Source organism: Symphodus melops (genome assembly GCF_947650265.1).
Source record: "Symphodus melops genome assembly, chromosome: 4".
NCBI lineage: Eukaryota > Metazoa > Chordata > Actinopteri > Labriformes > Labridae > Symphodus > Symphodus melops.
Genome location: NC_136694.1, coordinates 24,042,331 through 24,064,950, shown reverse-complemented (window position 1 = coordinate 24,064,950; position 22,620 = coordinate 24,042,331). Strand labels below are relative to the sequence as shown.

The window sequence follows — 22,620 nt, the reverse complement described above, 5'->3', positions numbered from 1 at the left end:
CTATAAGGCTGGATCTGCCGGTAAAAAATAGAATCATATTGAACTACTCTTTCAAATTGATGCTAAAGAACTGCAGCCTATATGTGAATCAAAAGTGACTCATTTGATCACTTTTCCTTGATTCATGTCCATCGAAAGTATTACTTATTACATGGTATGCTGTAACTGAAAGCATACCAGAAATAAATAGAGCAAATCTCTGACTAGGGCTGGCGTATTACCTTATAGTTGTATGAGGATTAAGAAAATACAAATGTCTTTGTCTGTGTCAAAGACGAAAGATTGAAAGTGGATGTTCTTCTAAACGGTTACAGAGATGGATTTAGAACGGCTACATGAAGATAAGAAGAAAAACAGTCTAATACAGCCTGCAGATGAAGTAGGAATTTTAGATTTCATATCCAAAGAAGATACAGAAATAATAATTTATATTTTTATAGTTTAGATTTCTGTAGTTATTCCCAGGTCTCTTTAAAAGCCTACAGACGACTTTGCAACTCTGTGGCTGCTCCAGTCTGAAGAAAGACAGCGGGACACATCACTCTACTTCTTCAATCTCTGCAATTACATCCAGCATGTTACAGTGTGTGTTTTAAACTCCGACATTCATCGTTGTTCTCATCAGCATACTTTAAATGTCAAAGGCATAAAGGTCAAACGTGTATCGAGCAGATTTGCTTTTTAAAATCGAGCCTTGTTTCCTCTTCACTTCATAATTTTACTTCTATCTTCTTTGAGATGCAGTGAGCAGTTCATCATTTCTCATTTGTCTCACTTTATCTTTCTCTCTTCCCAATAATCTGAAATCTTTTAATACCTGGATAATAATATCTTCTATAGAATACCTTCTAAATTAAAGCATGTCAAATCATTTCTCCTCAGTTTTTTTTCAGAGCAAGGATTAATATTCTTCAGTTTGTAGTGTGATCTGTTGCTTGTCGCTGTGTAATGACAGCGGCAAATCATACATATGTGGCTGGTTACAAACTTGATCGATTAAGTTGGTTTCAAAACATTCCGTCATCGTTGTGTCCAGCTCTCAGGTGTCTCCGAGGTTGTCACATCCGTCACCATACAACTCTGCTCTGCATCGAGCGGTTCGATGCGTTATTGCGTCTCACTGATGTGTAGAGTTAATTTCTGAGAACATGCACAACCAACGCTCCAAACTGCCGCAGGACACTCCAGACTGACAAGTGTACGTGTGATTAACAGCACATATACTCAGGGCTTTATTGCTGTCTTTGTATTTCTGTTGAGTTTATTGGAATTTTTCTGTATGTCGGGTATTTATTTTAGACATTTTTTTTAAAGTCATTTCAACAGTTCTTATCAGACAAGCAATGTATGTAAAGCTTTGGCTATAATGCTTTGATGTTTGGCATCCATTTGCATGCTGTTTACATACGCATATACAAATATTCACTGAACAAATCCCATAATGAACAGGCAGCACACCTTCACATTTCAAAGGAAGTACACATACAGTGTTGTGGTTAAGGTTTTTGGACGCCCATCTCTTTGTCCAGTAGAAAATAAAACATGTGAGCCAAAGGATGGAGGGTACATGACCTCCACTTTGAGCCCATTTGGCCCCATGGGCTATTGACAGACGCATACATCAGATGGACCACAAGCGCTTACAAAAGGAGGGCCCAAACACAAACTCCTCACTTTCACACGAGTGCCCAGCACAGCCTTCTTGTCTGGGATTTTGAGCAGTCTCCCCAAACCCCTAAACACACACACATATGTCCACTGATTCACTGCCACTTCTCTCCCTTCCCACTGTCTGATGTGACAAAGTGAGTCTAGTACTGACTGCTCTCCCTGAGTCAGGAGCTGGTACTTCTTGTTTGTTCTCCTCTTCCATCTCAGATTGGTAAACACAACTGGTGCCTGTGCTCTGCATGGGAATCAGCCAGGGAGACTGCTCAGCCCTGTCTGCTTGGATTAATCCTTAACAGGTCAAGGTCAGACACATTACAACAATGCCAGCCCGGTAATAAGCATGTCTGAAGATTTCGCAAGCTCTAATTTAATTCCTAAAGCGTTATGTGAAGCGGGTGAGGGACAGAAGGAGGGAGAGAGGGTGAGAGGGAAAGACAAGAGGTGAAAGGACTCTGCTGCTGAATTAATGGCAGACTGCCGCAGGACCCCGTCACTGCACCGCTAACAGTTTTCCTCTCTAACCCCCTCCGCACATCTGAATGTGGCAATCAGCCTCATTGGAGAATTAACAAGACCATTAGAGTGGAGGACACAAGCAATCAGTGTCCTCTAAGTTTGCCGTGCTGCTGCGCCCAAATAAAGCATTAGGGCTCGTCTGATCCTTCTTCAAGAAAACACATTTCACACACGGCAAAAGATGCAAACAGTGGGAGCAAAGCTTCAGGAGAAATTATTTCCAAACAGAGCGTGATGTTGATTTAACGCAAGGAGGCAAGACCATGCATTTTGTGTTGGTCTTATGGGACATCTGCACTGCATTGTTTCTCATTGTTCCTGTGACTGTTAATGCCTTTAAATATCCAACACTGGAAATTGAAAACCTCTGGTAAGGTTGCAAGTCTTATATTTATTTATTTATTTTCGGATAAGAAGGTTTTGCCTAAAGAAGTGAAGCAGGTCTGCATCACTGAGAAGTGAGTCACATAGTGTTGTTCCATATCGTTGTAGAAAGTAAACTTACAGCCCTAACCATACATCCGCCCATTAAAATATTCAAATTAGATCTGCATACACATACATATAAAATAAATATAAGCAAAAAAGACCTAAACCTACAGGAACATGTTCATCTGAATCTGAAAAAAAAAAAAAAAAAAACACGAGAACAGTCAGAGTGCTAGAGACAGCAGGGCCCTAAAGGTGTTCAGTCAAATTGTTGTAGAGTGTGGGTTGACTCTCCTTTCCAAGGCTGTGAGAATCAGGCTACATAACCTCGGAATTAGCACCACAGACCTTACTCTACCTAGTGGTGAGTGACAGACAGTTGTGTACATTGGAGTGTATGGATATGCCTGATTATTCTGATAGAGATCGCTGATAATAGTACAGATAATATACATACATTTAAAAAAAATGATTATTACACTTGTAATATTATTAATTGATATTGTAATTGTAACACTACTCTTGATGCTCCAGCAGGCTTTAACATGGACTGTAAAAAACATGGACGTAGTCTCAGTTATGTCACATGTGTAGCACCTGAAATGAGGTCAGGAGGTCCCCATGGGGGTGATCACCAAATTGGAAATGTTAAATCAAACAAACTGTTGGACAATCTGGTGAAAGCCAAAAAGGAGGAGTTGGGTTTTCAGACTTTTGGCAAACAAATGCAGCCACCTGTCAGTCTAATCAACCACATCCTCCTCATGCAAATATACATAGAATAAAAGGCATATTTCAATGGTACATCATTTGGATTCATTGGCTTTCACACTTAAATTGTTATTCCACATGGTTGACCCTTGATTTTCACTTACAGGAAAATAGTTGATTATTTGTCTCAGGTAACTAACAAGCCAAGTATGGCTCGGAATTCAGAGAATATGGCAGCTCGCGAAGTGGGCAGTGGTGTGATGGGTTCTCCTTTCGGAAACTTTAGAAAAACGTACAGTTTGGCTTCATGTGGAATAATTTGTTTGTCCATGTATTTAATCACGTCACCAATACTATGAAACATTTCATTTAAACAAACAACCAATAAAGACATTTGTTGGAGATTATTTTACACACCTACAAACAGTAGCCTATAGGGTACAGGACATGTGTAGTCTTACGAAGCATTTAATTGATCATTTGCATTTTTTTTTTCTTCTGCTAGGGATAGTCCCAAATGACTCTTGTTCAAGCTGTACATTAGTCTGGTGAGTGAATTAGCACTTGTCATGTGTTGAATTTAAGTGAAAGTGCAGCTAATTGAAAAGAAAAACACCGCCAAAAGAAAAGAAAAAAGGAACACACACCAGAAAACAATCAATAGATCCATAGCAGTAATGATGTGTCTGAAAACAGTATGCACTGCTCCCGCAGGGGCCAGCCGACCGTTTCCTTTTAAGGCCACACATGCACTGCAGTATTACACATTTATCATAGAGCAATGGGAGGTTATAGACCCTGGGAGAAAAAAGCATCGTCGAGTACATACACACACATACATACATACTACACAAGCAGATGCATGAACACACACACATACACACATAAATCTATTCGTACAAGCATGTGCACATTCCTCTTCATGCTCATACACAGCCACAAACACAGCTGTAAGTTAACGCAGGAAAAAAACAAATAGTTACAGCTGCTGGCCGTATAATGACACCCTGCTGGCTTACTGTGACAGTAATAGCCCTCCAAGCAGCAGTGGAATATTACGGCTAGTCACACAAAACTATCAGCAGAGGAACCTTCTACAGCCAAAATCCGACACTAGGTGAACATTTGCAGCTCTGTTTGCATTATTAAAGAGGTATAACTCTACTAAGGCTAATAAATACGTTTATCTTTCTTCGCTAAATTTACAGAGGGCAGCCAAAACAGTTGCTTTGTGTTTCATCATATACTGTAAGAGAAGATCATGTTTATCAAGCAGGCATATTGTCACACCCAGGAATCGCGATGACATGTAAACGAGCATGAAATATACCCATACAAGTGTGCTTTGGCTTATTTACGAGGTCCTCCTACAACCGCTCTGAGTGTGGAGTTAAACTTTTCATCTTAGAGTAGTTGTCCCAAGCTATCGTCATGAAAAGACAAGGGATGGATGAAGTTGTCTTGTACTGTCCTTAGGCCGCAGCTGAGTTTTTATTGAGCAAAATTACAGTTAATAAGAGCGGCGCAAGTGCTGCATGAGTTGGAGTCGGCCAAGTTAGGTACATCTTCTAATTTCTGTTATATTCTTCAAATGGTCCAAACCCAATCAATCTTTGGATGACATGAGCAGATGGCTAAAACATTCCAGACCAAATTAAATCAGTGAATGGCTTACTTGGCAGCCTACCTGCTTACCTGCCATGCAGCTTGAACTGCGTTTGAAAGAGTCTTCCACAAGCTCGTGGAGTCGCTATGACATCATTTGAGAGAAAATATTTGAATGGGTGATGAATTAAAAGTGAAGTTTGTGTGGAGTACTTCACTCCACTAGTAGCTTGGATGCAGTGCATTTCCTGTCTTCAGGGGGAGGGGTTTAAGTAGTTTAACACTTTTGAAAATCTTGTTTTGTCTTTCTGCTGTCTCAACTGCTACCTATCCGGGTTTATTAATTCAGTAGCTGTCATGTTAACTTGGCGTCAGAGATTTGAGCTGACATGATGGTATCTTAGTGTTTATTCTTTCCCACTTTTGCATTAGTTTTGGAAAATACTGCATATTGTTTGTACATTTGGATCTGTCACATTCATCCTGTGGAGTGACACTAAAAGCCAAAAACTTCCTTTAACTTTGCCAATCAGTTAAATGTTTCCAGTATCACTGAAGGTCTTTTAAATGGTTCATATATCACATTCTAAACATGGCGTTGACAAGCACAAAGCCCGGCTGCTGTTAAAATGCCAAACACAAGAGGCTTCAGCAACTTACAACCACAAGCTGTTATTCCCTTCTCTCCAGACAAGCGAAGATAGCAATGCTGTATTTTAAACTTCTAAACTGGATATGTGTTTGTGTTTTTTTTTTTTTTTTTTTTTTTCCAGGCACAGAAACTGATCCCTCTACATAAATCCATTTTGAGAACACATTCGGCGCTTACCTCTTGTGGAAAAACGCCGGCAGCTTGAGTAATAGCTTGGCACATCTTTCTTATGACACAGAACAGGCGTTATAAAAGCTACTTGATAGGTATGGTAATTGCTGCAAGCGCAAAGACTTGAAGACGCCAGACTTGATTCTTTAGGAGGTGTAGAGATAAATAAGCCTCTTTTAATGAGAGTCTAACTCACGCTGAGCTTAGACACTCATGCTCAAGCAACGCAACTCATCCCCTGTAGGGATTACACCTTGTGCAGTTTCCGTTAAACACCATCATTCATCTGTACAACTGTGTGGCGACATGTGAGTGATGAAGGTTTTCACTTTTGTCAGTGTAGACTCACAAAGAGGCTCATGGCTGATGCCTCCTCTGATTGACCAGCACAGTTATCATAAATGACGTCTTTTATAGAGTGTTCCAATTTAAAGAGTGGAAAAACCCATGCCATCCATATTGTGTTATTAACATTTGATGTAATGTGCATGATAAGGATGTGTGTTTTGTCATCATTTAAATACTTTTAAAAGTTTCTTACAATCACAGAAATTCAGGGCTCTGAAAACTGGTCAGTGTTTAATAGCAACGGCCAGGTTCAACACCCAGATGTATCTTTTTAAATTATTTCAAATGTAACTTTATTTGGATCGACAGACAGCATATAGTGGTTATGTCACGGAGGTTGTAGTTCCCATGAGGATCGAATTAGACCGCTGCTCTTTGTTGCATCTCAGCCCCCGCTCTCTCTCCTCCTAGTATTCCCTGTCTCGCTTCAGCTGTTTGATCTAATAAAGGCAAAAAAGTCGCCAAAACTTTCACTACATTTAAGTTCTATTTATTGACAATATTTTATTCTTAGTTTATCTTACTCCCTGGCTCTTATTTCTCAACTCTTGGAGGGGAAGCTATGAAGAATAAATTAATAACACTTGGAATCAATTATTAAAACAACTGTCGTTTTAGAGACTATCATTTTCCAAAAGCCCGCAGAAACAATATATCAGCAGGGAGGGATGGAGGGCGGTCCATTAAAAGGCTTACTCAGCAGAGCTGTTACCTGTGTGATGATGACCGACAACTACAAATTAAAAAGACACACAAGATGGCACACATCTTAAGAAATATGGCTGTTATGATATACATACCACTCAGAATATTGGATCAATTTGCTACCCTGCTACAATATATTGTCTACTGCTTAAAGGTCCCACATAATGCTTTTCTGGTTTTATTTTCTTGAGAGTGTGTTCAAAGTGTTTTGTGCATTTTTAGTCACATGGAGCGGCAGTACATGTGACATTTATTTCGAACATTAGTGATGGTGAACGTACTTTGGTACATATACATTAGATATATGAACCCCAAAAAGTGCATAAAATATGGAATCTTTCTGACACATCCTCATTGGTGCCATTTATTCCAGTCAAAAAAATCAAAGATGAGTGAGACAGACTGCACCGAAAACATGGCAAAAAGAGCCCAAAGAGTTGAAGAAAATGGGGAAATTGAGGGCATTTCCCCCGAATTTGGAAACAGAGAGAGAGAGGAATAAAACAGCGAGTGTCATTTACTATATAACAAAGTAAGAGAGAGCAAGGCAGAGAGGGACAAGGAGGAGACAAAAGTTGGAAAGGGAGGAAGGAAGACCCACAAAGTTTGGCTCAGTAACTCCTGTGTGTCATCCTTCAGACCCATGGCACAGGACTCAATCAAATTCTACTCATTCTGGCCCAGGCATTAGCTTAGCAAGCAGGGACCTTGTTTCGCTCCCTCAATTAATTGCCCACCCGCACATAATTAACGACTGTTTTGTCCACAGATCAATAAAAGGCCTGTTCATTAAAAGTCCCTTTGCTTCCTCAAAGATCCCCTTGGTTAGCTCACTGTTGCATCTGAGGAGGTGGCTGCGCCTGGCAGAATTTCCATTCCGGTTTTCATGTCTGTGGGTTTTCTTCTTCTTTTTTTTTTTTTTTTTTTTCAGCTGGTGGAAGATGGGGGGTGGGGAGTAAAAGAAGGACCGAAAGCACACAGAATGTGAGGAAAGCTTTTGAAACCATGGACATATGGGATCTTATTAGTTTGAATACAAGTATCCGAGGAGCGGCCCTAGCTTGGCTTTTTATCTCGTGGAGAAGGAAGTAATTACAATACAGTAATGCAAAAGAAACAATATGCACCATAGAACAAGCTGGGAAGAATACTTTGTTTTATTTATATGGTGACAACTCCTATTGAGGGTCAATAATCTTGCAACATTCTGCAAAGACATTTTTGTAATTTAAAGTTAAAGAAGAAATGTAAGAAACTTTTCCACATCGATTTGCACTGATTGAACATAAACCATCTGGTAATCAATCACAATCAGTGTCCACATTAAGTCTTCTCTCACATCAGCATTTACACATGCAAAAACAAAGGGGCTGTCTGTTACTTCTTAAGAGATAAAAGATCAATAAACACAGCAGGAGCTGGATTTAACACGGAGCATGCTTCAGTGCCAGACACCTGCCATAGCTAACACACTGAATGACTAGCAGTTGCTTCAATCTCCAAGACACACACACACAGTTTGCCCATTGTAATGATCAATGTGTACTACGCTGTTGCCTCTCACCTCTCCCATCTGCCATGAAATCAAAGCATCTCTGGAGATGGGTAACAAGGTTTGAACAAACAAAAGTCTCATACTGGGGTTTGTTTGATTCGTCTTTATAGCATTACTCATCTGAAGTAGAATCTCTGAATTACAGTATAAATTCTTCTTTTTTTGCAACATTGTCGCGAGTAAAAAAACCCATCACCCTTTATATTGTCTGTGGTAAACATGTTAGATGTACAGTTTGTGTTGTGACCATTTTGTTGTAACTTTATTTTCGTTTTTAACTTTCACTTCACTTTGACATTGTTCCCCAGGGAGTTTCAGGGCACTGACAGCAGATGAAAGCCAGGTAGCTTTTGTAAAGGACACATGACACAGGATATTAAGCATTACATGCTTCCAGGCTGTTCTGACATCCTGCTGTTTCCCCACGTGACCAGACAATAATTCTTTGTATTTATGCTACGTAAGGAACAAGCTGTAACCACTCTATGCAGACGATATTGCATTTACCTTTCAAGTACTCCTTGTGATACTTTGAATATTCAATTACCGTAAATTCCGGACTATAAGCCGCTACTTTTTTCTCACACTTCGAGCACTGCGGCTTCTACTCCGGTGCGGCTTATTTATGGATTTTTTATGGGGGACAATGAGCTTCTGCCGCAAAAACATTTGACTTCGTCACGTCGGATCTTAATATCAGTCATTTTGCGCTTCATGCACGCACCCTCATGATGGAAAACACACGGAGAAATACATATGATGCAGCTTTCAAGTTAAAGGCGATCGACCTGGCTGTCAAAGAAGCTAACAGAGCTGCTGCACGTTAAGATGACACTGACAGCGACAACAGAGACTGAGGAAGTGAGTAATGAAGTCATTCTGAGGCAGTGAATGGATGGACTTTTTCTTGTGAAATATATTACGTTCATCTTTTTCATCAGCCGTGTTACAGACACCGTCGGCTAGGCTTCGTATTGTAACGGTTCATGTTGTAAAGTCAGTAGTTGATAATGTGTTCATAATTCCGATTATGTGGAGAGTCAGTGAATGCACCAGCGAGAACGTGTTGAGTGGCTGTATGAGAGAACGCTGGGGGAGAGAGTTGGATTGTTATGGCAAGTTATGTGTTGCTCTCTGCTGTAAACGGCGTGGTCACGGCCGACAGTGATCGGGTTATTAAAAGCTGTTATTTGAACGCTCTCGTCGTCCTTTAACGTCCGTACGGACGCTACAGTATTTGCGGATGTTACCGGTAGCCTACGTCTGTGTAAATAGCTCTTGTTATAGCGTGGACACCTGCGGCTTATAATCAAGTGCGGCTTATATATGTACAAATACATTTATTTACTTATTTTTAGCCGGTGCGGCTTATATCCAGGTGCGCTCAATAGTACGGAATTTACGGTATTTCTGTTTTATTTACATCTACTGCGTTGTTGCTTTAATCATTTAAAAAGTTTATGTTACATTGTCTTTGGAGGAAACAATGAAATGCATAATACACTTTATCATGTTTTTCTGACACTAATGTGTCCCTGGTCTGTCAACAATCCAATCGATTATAAGAAAGTCCATCATGTCTTTTGTGTTCTCAAACACACTGTTTGGAGATTCTCCCTTTGTGACATCACAAAGGGCAGTAACCCCGCCCGCAGGTGGGCAACTGCCCACAGCTATGTTCGTGCTCTGCCCTATGAGTCTGCCCTCTCACCTAAAAAAAAGGGCATGGTTCAAGAAAGGCTGAGTCACATCCCTTTCCAGAAAGGGCAGAGGTCAGACATTTGTTATTTGCATTTAGAGCTAAAGACACAGATAAAACCTGTTCTGAGCAGGGCTGATATAGGGGTATGTAAGGGTTTATGGGCAAGATAATAAACAGGATCAGAGTGAAATTATAAGTTTTAGAAAAGGATATGTATGGATTATGTCCTTACAGTTGCTGTATGTACTGTATTCTAATCAGTTATCTTTCACAAATAAAACACTTATCGTACAACATCCAAATGCCAGGTACTTAACAATTAAATGTAAAAAATAATAATTATAATAATTAAAAATAATAATAATTTCATTGTGCAAAGCATTATTGCATATCTCCATATGATTGAACAGTACACCCGCCAAATCTTTAAGAAATCTTTTTAAATTCTGAATTTCTGTCCACAAAAATAAATAAATAAATAAATAAAGCTGTCCTTCAAAGACTCTTGGCTGGACTTACTGCCAGAGTGAAATGTGTTTTTTAGTTTTGAATATTTTACAAAGTAAAAATTGACAAAATAAGCTAACCATTTAACTTCCTCCACAGAGGTCATGATTTGAACTAGCTACTATTATTTCATAACATACTTTGTTCTCCAAATCTTTCTGTCAAATGTTTCTTGTATCAGGGCCCACATTTTCAGAGCCAATTTAGAATCAATCTACTCTTGGTCAATCTTGCTGTGGATGGATTCCCTTGTGTAACATCTGGCGCTCTCTAGGCAGTCTGTGCATCCCTCTATACACTCCCTTGCTCATAAGCTGGTGTAAAATTGTCCCTTTGAATATCCTCCACAGCAGATTCCACATTCAAAGAGGCAGCCTTTCCCTGCGCACACTCAAAATCTCTCTTTATTTTGCGTAATATGCTAAACACAGCCACATAAGTTCTCTCTGTCTGTTTCTTTAGACGGATGAATGTGGCAGAACAGCTCTAAATTCCCCAGCTCCCAACACTATGATGTGTGCCAGTCTCCGGGATTACGGGACATATTGAGGCATGTGAGTAAACAGGCATGAGCAAATGAACTCACAAACACACTCACACAGTCCAGCACACACGGATACAGATACAGCAAACCGAGCATGTGTGAAAACACTGGTGGGAGAAACCAATATAGGTGGAAACACTCAACACCCAGTGATTTTTCACACGTTTCCAAAGCTTGCACATTACAAATGCTACACAACTGTTAGACTGTAAGATTTGGAAAAGCCTCTAAAAGCTCCTCAACTCTGATCGCAGATTTAACAGTCATATTTTGATTTGAAGAAGTTAATCCAAATCTTTAGTTATTAAACATCTGGGGCAGGAGCAACGTTCACTCCAAAGACTTTTATCACTCCAGAGCCCCTGCACAACTGTCTCTATGGGTAAGATTAAACCATAAACTGATCTGAAATGTTAAAAGCAGTGTTGGTAAAAAATAGAAATGTAGAATGGATAACCCCCCCCCCCACACACACACACACACACACACACACACATTTTACACAAGTTTGAGCACTAAATTAATCTATAAGACCAATAAAACTTGAAAATTAACACAATGTGCTGGCCTAGTTTGCCGATACATTACTGATAACACTGCATTTGTTGAAGAACGGAAGAAAATCAAGAATCACAGCGAGATAAAAAAGAGGGACTACAGTATAACCGTATCCCTCGCCACACGGAGACTGTGAGCTGAAACACAAAGGTCACTGTCTTTGGTGTCACAGCTCAAGTTAATGTCATAAAAAGCATGTGTTTGTATGTGTGTGTATGAAGGGCTTTGTGTACCAGTATCCCTCTGTGTCTGTTGTGAGTTCTGTTTTTGATCAGTGCTAAAGGATTTAAATCTAGTAATACCTTATCCTGGCGTGGAACCAGTGACGTACTTTTAGACTACCTCTTTGAACTACACCTCCTCTTTGGGGGTAAAACACACACACACACACACACACACTCAAAAAACAAATCACCAAGTACAATCCTCTTTTTGTGTCTCTCAGGATGTTGTTTTCATGTCTACTGTAGCTTTCATTTTCACGATGGCAAAATGCTGCTGCTGAACTTTGTTTGACACGATTTCACATTCACGTCATGATTTTTGGTTGGCTTAGCGCTTGAGCAGGGTGATAGCTTATCTGAACGGTAAATTAAAAATTGAAAATAAACTTGATAACACTGCAAGAAGGAGACGCTACCTTAGCACAAGATTAAGACTGGCAGCATAAACAGCACCAAAAGTGTCACTTATTAAACTTTTGCAACAACTGTTTAACCAACAGTGCATAAGTGTGTGAAGTGCTGTTGTGCTGGTTTCCTAGCAACCTCACGTAAGTAACAATGATCCAGGTTATCAATGCATCTCGACTAGAATCAGTCCAGCGTGTAAATCCAAATGAAACCGACATTTGTCATTTTTAAACTTTTTTTTTTATGGTCGTATATGAATAAATAATTTGGTCGTAAATCAATGCTCGTAAATTTTTGAACAATTCAGTTTCTTAATGATTGTTTCCTGTAAGAGGCGCCTGCCGATTACAAGGATGATTTAATCACCTCTAGTGCTGATGAGTCCCTGAAGCAGCCTTGTGCCGTGTCAAAGCGTCCTTGAGCCTGACACTGAACCCCTTTCTGTACCTGCTCGCTCATCACTCTACGCGGCAGCATCAGACTGAAATGTTAATGTACATGTCAAGTGTAAGAGTCAAATACTTCAGGCCGTGGTACATGAGGAGTGTGGTGTTAAATGTGCACAACCGTGGCATAAATCGTCCAGACTCAAACATAGAACGTTTGGACATTTCATGGACGTGAACTTGTAATGAAACATTTGAAAATCAGGGGTGACTTTTTTTCTAGGTCAAGGTTACAATTTGGGATACAACACTGGAAATATTTTTATTGACATGTATGGTATCCTTCTACACTTTGACCAAATGCTCACCGTCATGAGTCATTTAGCATACAGACCATGTTTCACCACAAGGCCGATTGAATTCCCTTAGAGCAAACAGGCTTTTGGATTTCTGCAGGGCATCCATAGGCAGAAGAACACTATCCAATCACACACACACACACACACACACACACACACCACACACGCGTGCACCACGCACACTCAATGACAGTGGTTGTGAAACATCCTCCACGGATGTATCAGATTATATGCAGCACATTCAATTACAACTGATGGCAGATGCTGTAAACAACATCAAACACACATAATCTTGCAGATTGGATCCTTCAGTCAGATATTAACCCTGATATCTGAAGACCAGACAAGAGACCAGACATATTAAGACAAGGAGCGGGCTGCAAGGGCTCTAAACTGGCTGACTCAGCAGTTTGTAGATGGGTGTTTCTCCCAGCGTTGGCCACACACACAAGCCGTAATGCAACACAAGTGAGGACAGAATATTGAGTGGTTTGCACATGCATTGAAAAACACTCTCGCTCCCTTTGCACCTCTAATCGACTCAGCTTTAACTAACTGACTTATTTTATTATGATAATCAAGTGTTGATTACCTCCAAATGATATGCAGCTGTTGTGTTGTGAATGCAAACGAGTTGTGAATAAAATAGATTGATTGGATATAATGGACCACATTAATTAATTTATTCAAGTGATTACATGTTACATGTGCGAGCTTTTGGTTTTGCAACCACGTTCATGTGTATTTACAGAGGAATTATGATCTTTAGTAGACCTACATACTTAGTCAAGACCTGGAATTGTCTGGCCTGTCACATTTTTTTTTTGTTCCACCTAAACTTCTCTCGCTGTTGATTTACATGAATTAAACAGCTTGACAAACAAAATGGAGATATGTTGCGGATTTTTCTCTCCAAAAGATGTGTATGCCTAATCTTTTCGTGGCCAATGCATGCCTGAAAGGAGATTATAGCTACGCAAAGCGAGCAATCTTTCATGTCAGTTTTACTCGCGATGGTCTAAACACGTTTTAAAACGACTAAAATGGAGGCACAGAGCAGACCTACGTTTCCTTTCCACGGCAAAATGCAAATACCAGACTCACCGTCCCTCAGCCACATGACCTTGCTGCCACTCTGTGCGAGTGATGGCTCCCAGGTCCTTCAAGTTGTCTTTACCGTGCACCATCAGACATCAGTCTCTCTTGTTGCTCTTTGGCTCCTCTCCAACTTCTGCAAAATAAAACAAACCCCCGAGTGAACTTCATTATTTTCCTCATTTAATTTTATTTTTCCTCATTTAAATGAACAACTTCCTGCATTTAGATTTTGTAACTGCAGGGTTAGGGGGCTGGTGGAGAGGTGGAAACAAGGAGAGCAGAAAGAGGAGGAGGCAATTTGCTAATGGAGTTTAGTTGGGGGGGGGGGACTTTTCTTAGTAAAGGGTGAAAGAAGCATCAAGAGAACAAATAACCTCAGTCTGTCTGGAGAGGGTTAGAGTGAGCTACATGGCAGGAGCTAAAGTGTTTTTGTTTTTGTTTTTGTTTTTTAAAGACCATCTTTAACTGTCATCTTCATCAGGTGCAGGTCTGTAGAGAGAGGAATTGAGGAGGGAAGGAGGAAGAAAAGGAGGTACTGCATTCACCCAGGAGATAATTCAATAGCCTACAATCTTCATTTAATTACCTGCTTTACATCTCCAAACCACCTCCTCCTCCCTTACCTTGAGTGTAACATGTCAGGGTCTCCTGAGATTGCAGCGCAGCTATTTAACTACTTTAATTACAGCGTAACTCGACTCTAATCACACAAACTTCACCCCCTGTAGATAGCGTTTGAAAAAAAAAAGAAACTTTCTCATGAAACCAAGCTGCCCTGTAACAGTGTCCAGATTATAAGCCTTCAGACTCTGTCAGCAAGACGAAACTGCAGGATTTAGGCCTCTTAATTCTTCTGAACATGATTTAGAAGCTCTTTCAACTTGTTTTTATAGAGATCATTTGAACTGGGTTAAATGTTTGGCTGGCTGAAATGTGAGAGTAAACAGAAATGTTCAGAGCTCTAAAAGGATGAAAACGCATCCTTTGGTGTGTGCAGTCTGCTGCGTTGCAGGTGTCGGGCTTTTAGAGAACTACACCAATGAGGACCTTTCTACGAACTGTATAGAAACACAGCCTGAGAGTTGCCATAGAGAGGGAAAAAAGTCTTCAAGGCTACAATTTTACTTCACTGAATACTCAAAGTATGATGTGCAAGAGTGCAAGATTTTAAACGCTGAAGCCACACCAATTGCATCAACACAAAAGACACATCTGCTTTGGTCTACCGTCATTTCCTGTTTTTATCTAGCCAGCCACAAGATTGCACTTTATTATTTTATGTTGCAAGTATTTTTTTTTTTTCCGGGCCTTCACTTTATGCATTGCTGCTCTTATTTCACTGTAAATACATTGTTCTGTCCTAAACTGTGCTGTTGTTGTTGTTGTTGTTGTTGTTGTTTTACTTGACCCGTATCAGGGCAGCCAGACCAACTGCCCCAAAACACCCGTTCTGACCTGACTTTACAACACTATGGGGATCTCAAATCAGACTACAACACAAAGGCATGCAGGATTACAGGATTATTATATGTTAATGAGCTAAAACCTTGCGAACACAAACCAAACATAAAGCATGTTCATTGCTCTGAATGTTAAATAAGGCAAGGCAAGTTTATTTATATTGCACATTTCAACAACAAGGCAATTCAAAGTGCTTCACAAAAGACATCATAACATCGTAAATAAGAAGAGCCGGTGTATTTTGCAACTGTCTGAATCTCTTTTCGTCTTAAAACTTCATGGGTTTAAACTCTGAATGAGAGTGGTGTGTTGTTGTCTCTGTGTCTGTTACTATTAAACCTTCTTTATGTGTTTTTCCTTCACTTACTTTGGTGAACTTTGTCGTTTTATTTTATTTTTTAAAATGTGCTCCATGAATGAAGGCAAGGCAAGGCAAGTTTCTTTACAGTATATAGCACATTTCAACAACATGGCAATAGATATCAAAAGGCTTCATGACGGAGGAGAGAAAAGATACATTAAAACAGAAAATTTAAAAATCTCTGAAATTAATAATCTAAAAAATATATAACGTAAAATGAATAAAAGTAAAAATTTAAATAATTAAACATCTTACCACAGAGTAAAAACTATGGAAAACTCTTAATTTTTTAGCATTAAATATACTCTACATTTATTAGAAACATCTTAAATGTCTTAGCTGTTCACTCCATGCTTTGAATTGACTTTTTCTGAAGTTGTGCAAGTAAATCTTCACTTTCTCTTAACGGCAATGCCATCAAAGTTGGTTGTTAAATGTAGCAGAGTAAAAAGGAAGCCCAGAATACTCTGTTGAATTTCCGTCAAGCTTTTAGCAGATACTTGCTCATAGTACTATTACTCATCAACATGCTATTCCTCTATGGTCTTTTAGATTTGTAGTTTGTTTGCATGTTAACTTGGAACCTATTACTATACGCTGCACATCATCGGATACATTAAGAAAAGACACAGTAAACAAGCTGCAGTGGCTCGATGCTTGTACTGCAGAGCAGTGACCCGGTACCACTGCTGTTTACACCATCATTAAAGACCACTGCAGGCCATATCACATGCCTGGTTAAGCACGTCTTCCTAATAGCCTGTCATGTTATCCGAGAATACAGGTGATTTCTATCAAGAGGATAAGTGGCCCTGGTCGATAAGACACAACTAACAATCTAAAAGGAACCAACAGAGCACATTTAACTTCTAATGACATAGTCGAGTGAGAGGAAACATTCGCACTCAAGTCGATAAAAACGAGCATTTCACTACAGCAACTGCCAATGCAATTTATAGACAAGAGAAGCAATAATTAAATAACCATAATGTGAATTTAAAAAATAAGTTGGGGTCCTTATACAAATTCAGATAACATAGGTGAGATCAGTGTGATTGACCATTGACACTTTGAACATCGAGGAGGATACTGATTTTGACTCCTGAAACACTTGTTTAATACCAAAGGTTTCCGTTTTTAAACCAGGTTGGTCTAGAAAACGTGGCCCTTTCATATTCTCAGTGTGAGTAAAAGTCAACATGTCTGAGGTTAAGAACAGAAAAAGAAGCTTCTGGAGATTACTGCTGAACACTCACACAGGGCTTTGAAGAGTTGCTGAGCTTATCTTGATCAAACACCAACATGTTGCAGCTTCCCTTACTGGCTCAGCTGCAATTTCATTGTATTTGTTCACCTCCTCAGTTTTCTCACTTTCGCTTGTTTTACTATGATGCCATAGTCTTTGAGTGCAAGTTGAGTGCATTGACCGTACCCCACATTAGAAATGTAGTTGTGTCTCCCTTCCTACAAATACTGACTGAGTAAATAAACGGGTGTCATTTGCTTGCATTATTGTTTTCTTTCTTGATTGTTGTCATTCTCATTCATAAGACGTGCCAAAGTTAAATACCAGCATGCATGGTTAACTTGTTTATTTCACTGTACAGCAGCTGTGAGCTCACACTTACAGAAGAATCTAAAAGGTATTGTTTCTTTCTATCCTTGACAGGATGAGATAAGCAGTGCCTTTGAGAAAGGCTGTGACTTGTTTTGTCATCTTTCACTCTAACTTGTTGCTTTTTTTCTTTAGATTGGAACTTGATCGTGAAGTTTCATCAGTTGTAGTCATTGATTTATTTATTTATTTTTTAAGCCACAATAAGCTTTTGTCTGCAACTCAACACAGATCTGAAAGCACTATACTCTGCCAAGTTCTACTCTTAAATCATGGAAGCCAGTTTGAAATAAACTGATTTAATACAAAAAAATGCATGGGCTTTCATTAGTTCACAATGCTCCATCCTGTTGTCTGCGAACTTGCAAAAGGACTCGAAAATCCATGACGTTTAAACGTTGATAATCCCTTAACACTACCTTGACATGAGAGTTAACGTGAGCATATTTTACACTTAACCAAAACATGTTAGCAACTCAGTTTCAAGCTACTTACTTTAACCCTAGTAAATTCAGCTCCAACCAATAACAAAATGTCCTCTAAAATGATGTTGAGGGATTAAGAAGGAAACGGAAGGGGTTGAGTGCAGAAGTCTTGAATTACATGATTCATGTCTGAAAAGTTCTGCAGGCTTTTCTAAAATAGAGGTGGAAAAACAAGAAATACGACAATGTTCTGAGGGAGCTGCATTTACAAAAAGAAAAGATGTGCTTCAGAGAAAAACAAGTTTGCTTGCACAAATTTTTTTTTTTTTAATAAAGGGCATCGAGTGTAGTTTTGCAGAGCTTTGTTCCGTCCGACTGTTTCCTGGGAGAGCCATTTCAACTTCTGCTAATGTGTTTATAAAGAGCCTTGGTATTGGACATATCTTTCTATAATCAGACTGTGAATCAACCTTCTAGTGAACCTAACTTTAATATACATAGGAGGCCTGAATACAGAGAAATTGATCGTTTGAAATCTTACATTTTTATCCCCGTTAGGTATTTTAGTTGAATTAATCACAAAGCCCCCTGAGTTTAAGGGACATGTTCCTCTGTTAAGCAGCCATCACCAATCTCATGCCGCCGATCCACCTCCCAGTGTGTATATATTTGCAGCATATACTGTGGCTCTGAGGGAGTTTTACACACAATTCCCAGGAGGAAGGAGGCTATTTATACAGGCTCCTAAAACAGGGTAGTCATCTCCCTTCAAACCCCCTCATCACTTTCGGCAGCAGCTTTAGGTGACAACGCTGACACACATCCACATAGTGGTTCAATCTAATCTTTTAATCGTCCCGGTAACTTCATGTCTCCGGGTGGGTTCGAGGCAAGCCAGCGGTTGGGAAGGGATAATGTCTGCAGAGATACGATATGATCCTTGAACACCTTATACAAAAAAAAAAAAAAACACACACACACACACAGACTCACATGCAGACGTAAACACACTGTCCCACTCCACCCCCCCCCCCCCCCCCCCCCCCCCCAGAGTGCTATGTTGAAGCCTCATGTATCTGTGGGTATTAACAGATCAGCGCGGAGCAGCAGCCACCCTGCTTTAAAGTCTTTTCCTGAGGTAGTGCTTCAGAAGCCTGCTGCAGAGGAGGATAAACGCGTAGCAATCCCCCAGGCCCCGCGCCTTCTCAGCTCTCTCTTCGCTGCCCCCTCCCTCTCCTCCACTCCACTCTTATCCCCACTTTCCTTCCACCCCTCATTATTTCCATCCCCCTTCTTTTTCCTCGGCATCTCATGCTTTCTGTTCCGCTATCTCTCTCCTCTTTCCCCCCGGCCCTTCATATAATTCTTCTTTCCGTGCCTCCTTATCCCGCTTCCCTCCCACTCTGTGTCCATCCCTTTTTTTACATCTTTTGCCCTCTTCTTGCTGTTTTTCTCAGGACTTCAGTAGTGAAGCAGGCTTGTTGTCCATCCCTGACAGCGAGAGACTGTGGAATTGGTGATTATGCATTGTAACTTTAGTTCTATGAACACACACTGGCCTCTGGAATGGGACTCTCAAACCATGACCACTCATTTAGGTGTCTCTGAGTGCAGACAGGCTATACCCCCAAATTCCTCTTGACAAGTGGATCTTCAGGGAAAATGGCTCATGGGCAATGAACTTAAAATGTCCTCTCCTTTACAGACAGAAACTATAGGCTACCACTTATCCTTAGAGGCTCGCAGGGAGCTGGAACCAATCTCAGCTGACATTAGATGAGAAGTGAAGGGGTCAAAAAATAAAAGGTGTATTAACTTAAAAGAGAAACTAATAGAAGAATAGATCTAAGAATTGCCTCTTATACTGTATGTAAAAGAGGGTCCTTTGTACAAACAAACTGCCATCTAAAAAACATTATGTTTCAACAAACTCTGATTTTGTGTTTGATATGGGTTAGATATTCAAATGTATCAATCAATCAATTAATCAATCAATTAAATTTTATTTGTATAGCAAATTCCAGCACCAATTGGCGCACAAGGTGCTTTCCAGGGTAAAAACAAGAACAAAAGCAATACTACTAAAACATAATTAAAACACAATGGTGACATTGTGTGGAACTAATTATGTGCTGAATCCTGAAAAAAGACAAATGGGAGCTATTCAACATACGGAAAAGTCCCATATTTTACACTTAAATGTTACATCCCATTTTGAATCCATATGGGACAAGGTTTGTTAAGGCATGAACAATGAGAGCTCGTTGGTGATTGGGTGGGAGAAAGTCATAGGAGTCAGTAGGAAACCTGTCTGCGGCTGCCTGTAAATGAAATAGCTTGTAAGCATTTGCTGAAGTCATGTTTTGTACATTTTATTGTGCATGTTTTGTATCTTTACACTGAAGTTATGGGTTAAGAAAATATAATTATAAATATATTTTTTAAAGTGTCAATAAAGATCTTTAAGCCGCCTATGACTCTAAATACTTTTTTAAAACAGCATTTGGAGTGCCCCTCCCCACCGTTGGGCCAGCTGAGTGGCGTCCTTTATTTTTCTGCTCTGAAGGTGGCAACCCCGGCCCATGCATCGACCAATGGGCAAGTACTGATGGCCAGAGGTGATTATTGACTGACCAGATGTCAAGTGCCGATGGCAGAGGTCTAGATTTGGATTTGGATTTAATTTCCTCTTTTTGTTAGCGACTGTTGAGTGTCAGCAGTGGGAGGTTCGACTCTGTAATAATATAGAACTCACTAGCGCTACATGGGCTCATTTGGCAATACAAACATAGTTTTATAAAGACACAGAAGGTAGCCTGTATATGTATGCTAACTGCTGACTTTGATTTCGATAGAATATTATTTTGTTACTCATCAATTAACAACCAAATTAAATGGTTGATTTCAGATGGCATGGTTTCCACACTCAGGTAATAGTTTCCAACGCACTACTTCTGCTTTGGGGAGCCATACATATGACTATATCCTTTTCTAAAAATTCTGCCAATGACCCATTGCATCCACAACTAACGCAATAGCATCTAATTCTGCGTTTTTAAATTGTGTTACAGCCTTGTGGAAAAGTGAGGATCATGACATGGGAGCGCTGTTCCTCCTCACATTGCGTAGGAGCGGTGCAAGTATCCCGCTTTTGAATTGACCATGTGTGAGTGGTATTAAAAAAAAAAAAAAATAACTATTGCAAATAACTTAAAAAAAAAAAAAACGTTTAAAAAAACTTTAACCAGAAAAGATTACTTAATTCTTTTGAGTTTCTAAATTATGTTTTAAAGTTTACATGATTTACTTTTCCCCTGAACAGCTTTCTTTCTGATTGGGTTGAAAAACTTTGTGTTTGGGTGTTTGAATTTAATTTAAATTGGGAATGGAAATGATGCAGAAATAGCAGACGAAGACATTTTCAGAAGAGGGTGTGACTTGGGAAAGGCATCAGCTGTAGTGTTTGTAGAAATGTTGACTTTTGGAGACTTTGTGGATTCAGGAAATTGACAGTTTCCACATTCTCTCTGTTATTGTATTGTCAGTCAGACCCCTGGGGGCGCCCTGAAAGATTTAGCAATCCAAAAGCACTGAGAGACTACTGCAGTCAATAGATTGCATTGACACCCTGCCAGGACTGGCAGACAGAATGAGTTCATTACATGTAAAATAAGAAGCAAGAAATCATGATAATCTACCTGACTCCTTTTTGGAACAAACAGAAGCTGTAATATATTCATCTGTTCATTGTTGGGGTAAAATATTTTTATGTTATTCATGAAAGAACAACACGGCTGTGCACTGAAATGAGCTTTGAAAGAGCGAGGGAGGAAAGTGGGGGGCTAAAAACGGGCTGAGGTGTGACTTGCTGCTGGTAATCCTTATTAAAGACGAGACAGAGAGAGAGAGAGAGACATTTAAATAAACTCACGCACAGACATACAGACTGCATCTTACCGTTCAAATACACAGACTGACAGACAAACGTGCAGTCAGACTGACAGGCAGACCAGGGAGGGGTAAGTAGGCTGAATCCAAATTAAGCTGATCAGAGCACACTGTGAGTTAATCTAGTTATGTGGATAAAGGACTTCCCTGTGGCTAAAAACACAGCAAGTTATGACTCAGAGAGTGAGTGTGTGTGTGTGTGTGTGTGTGAACGCGTGTGTGCAGGAGGGGGGTTGGTGGGTACATGTAGTAAAAAGAGAGGAAGTGCATTTGTCTATATTCCCAGTGTGAACTGTTTGTATCTGTTCATCCATATTTAAATCTAAACCCAGCAACCTCGACAGCTTTCTCTGAGCCAATGGAAACCTAAATCCATACAAGCCCGATGTAATTTAGAGTTTATGACAATACAAATATTGCTAAACTGAAGTTTTATTTTGAGTTACAAAGATATTCATTGAAGTCTCCGAATGCCTTTTTGTTATTGGGTTCCAATGGGTGAGACAAAGCGGGATGTCTGTTGTAAAAATGGAACGATAAATTATGTTATGTAATCATATGGTTAGTCACATGCTGGCTATTAGTCTGTTTGCACCCAGTGTATTATAATTAAGGGCCTTGATCAACGACTGGTGTGGAGTTACTTTGTTAGGCACTAAGT

The 22,620-nt window shown here is 39.8% G+C and overlaps 1 protein-coding gene across 1 annotated transcript in view; it reads right to left on the bottom strand.

Annotated features, from left to right (window-relative positions):
* The window catches only part of cdh22 (cadherin 22), a 171,496-nt gene that overhangs the window by 111,327 nt on the left and 37,549 nt on the right, over positions 1 to 22,620 (bottom strand). The window contains exon 2 of the mRNA XM_079341078.1: positions 14,156 to 14,282. The gene's annotated coding sequence lies outside the window, so the exon portion shown is untranslated. The remainder of the gene's footprint in view (positions 1 to 14,155; positions 14,283 to 22,620) is intronic.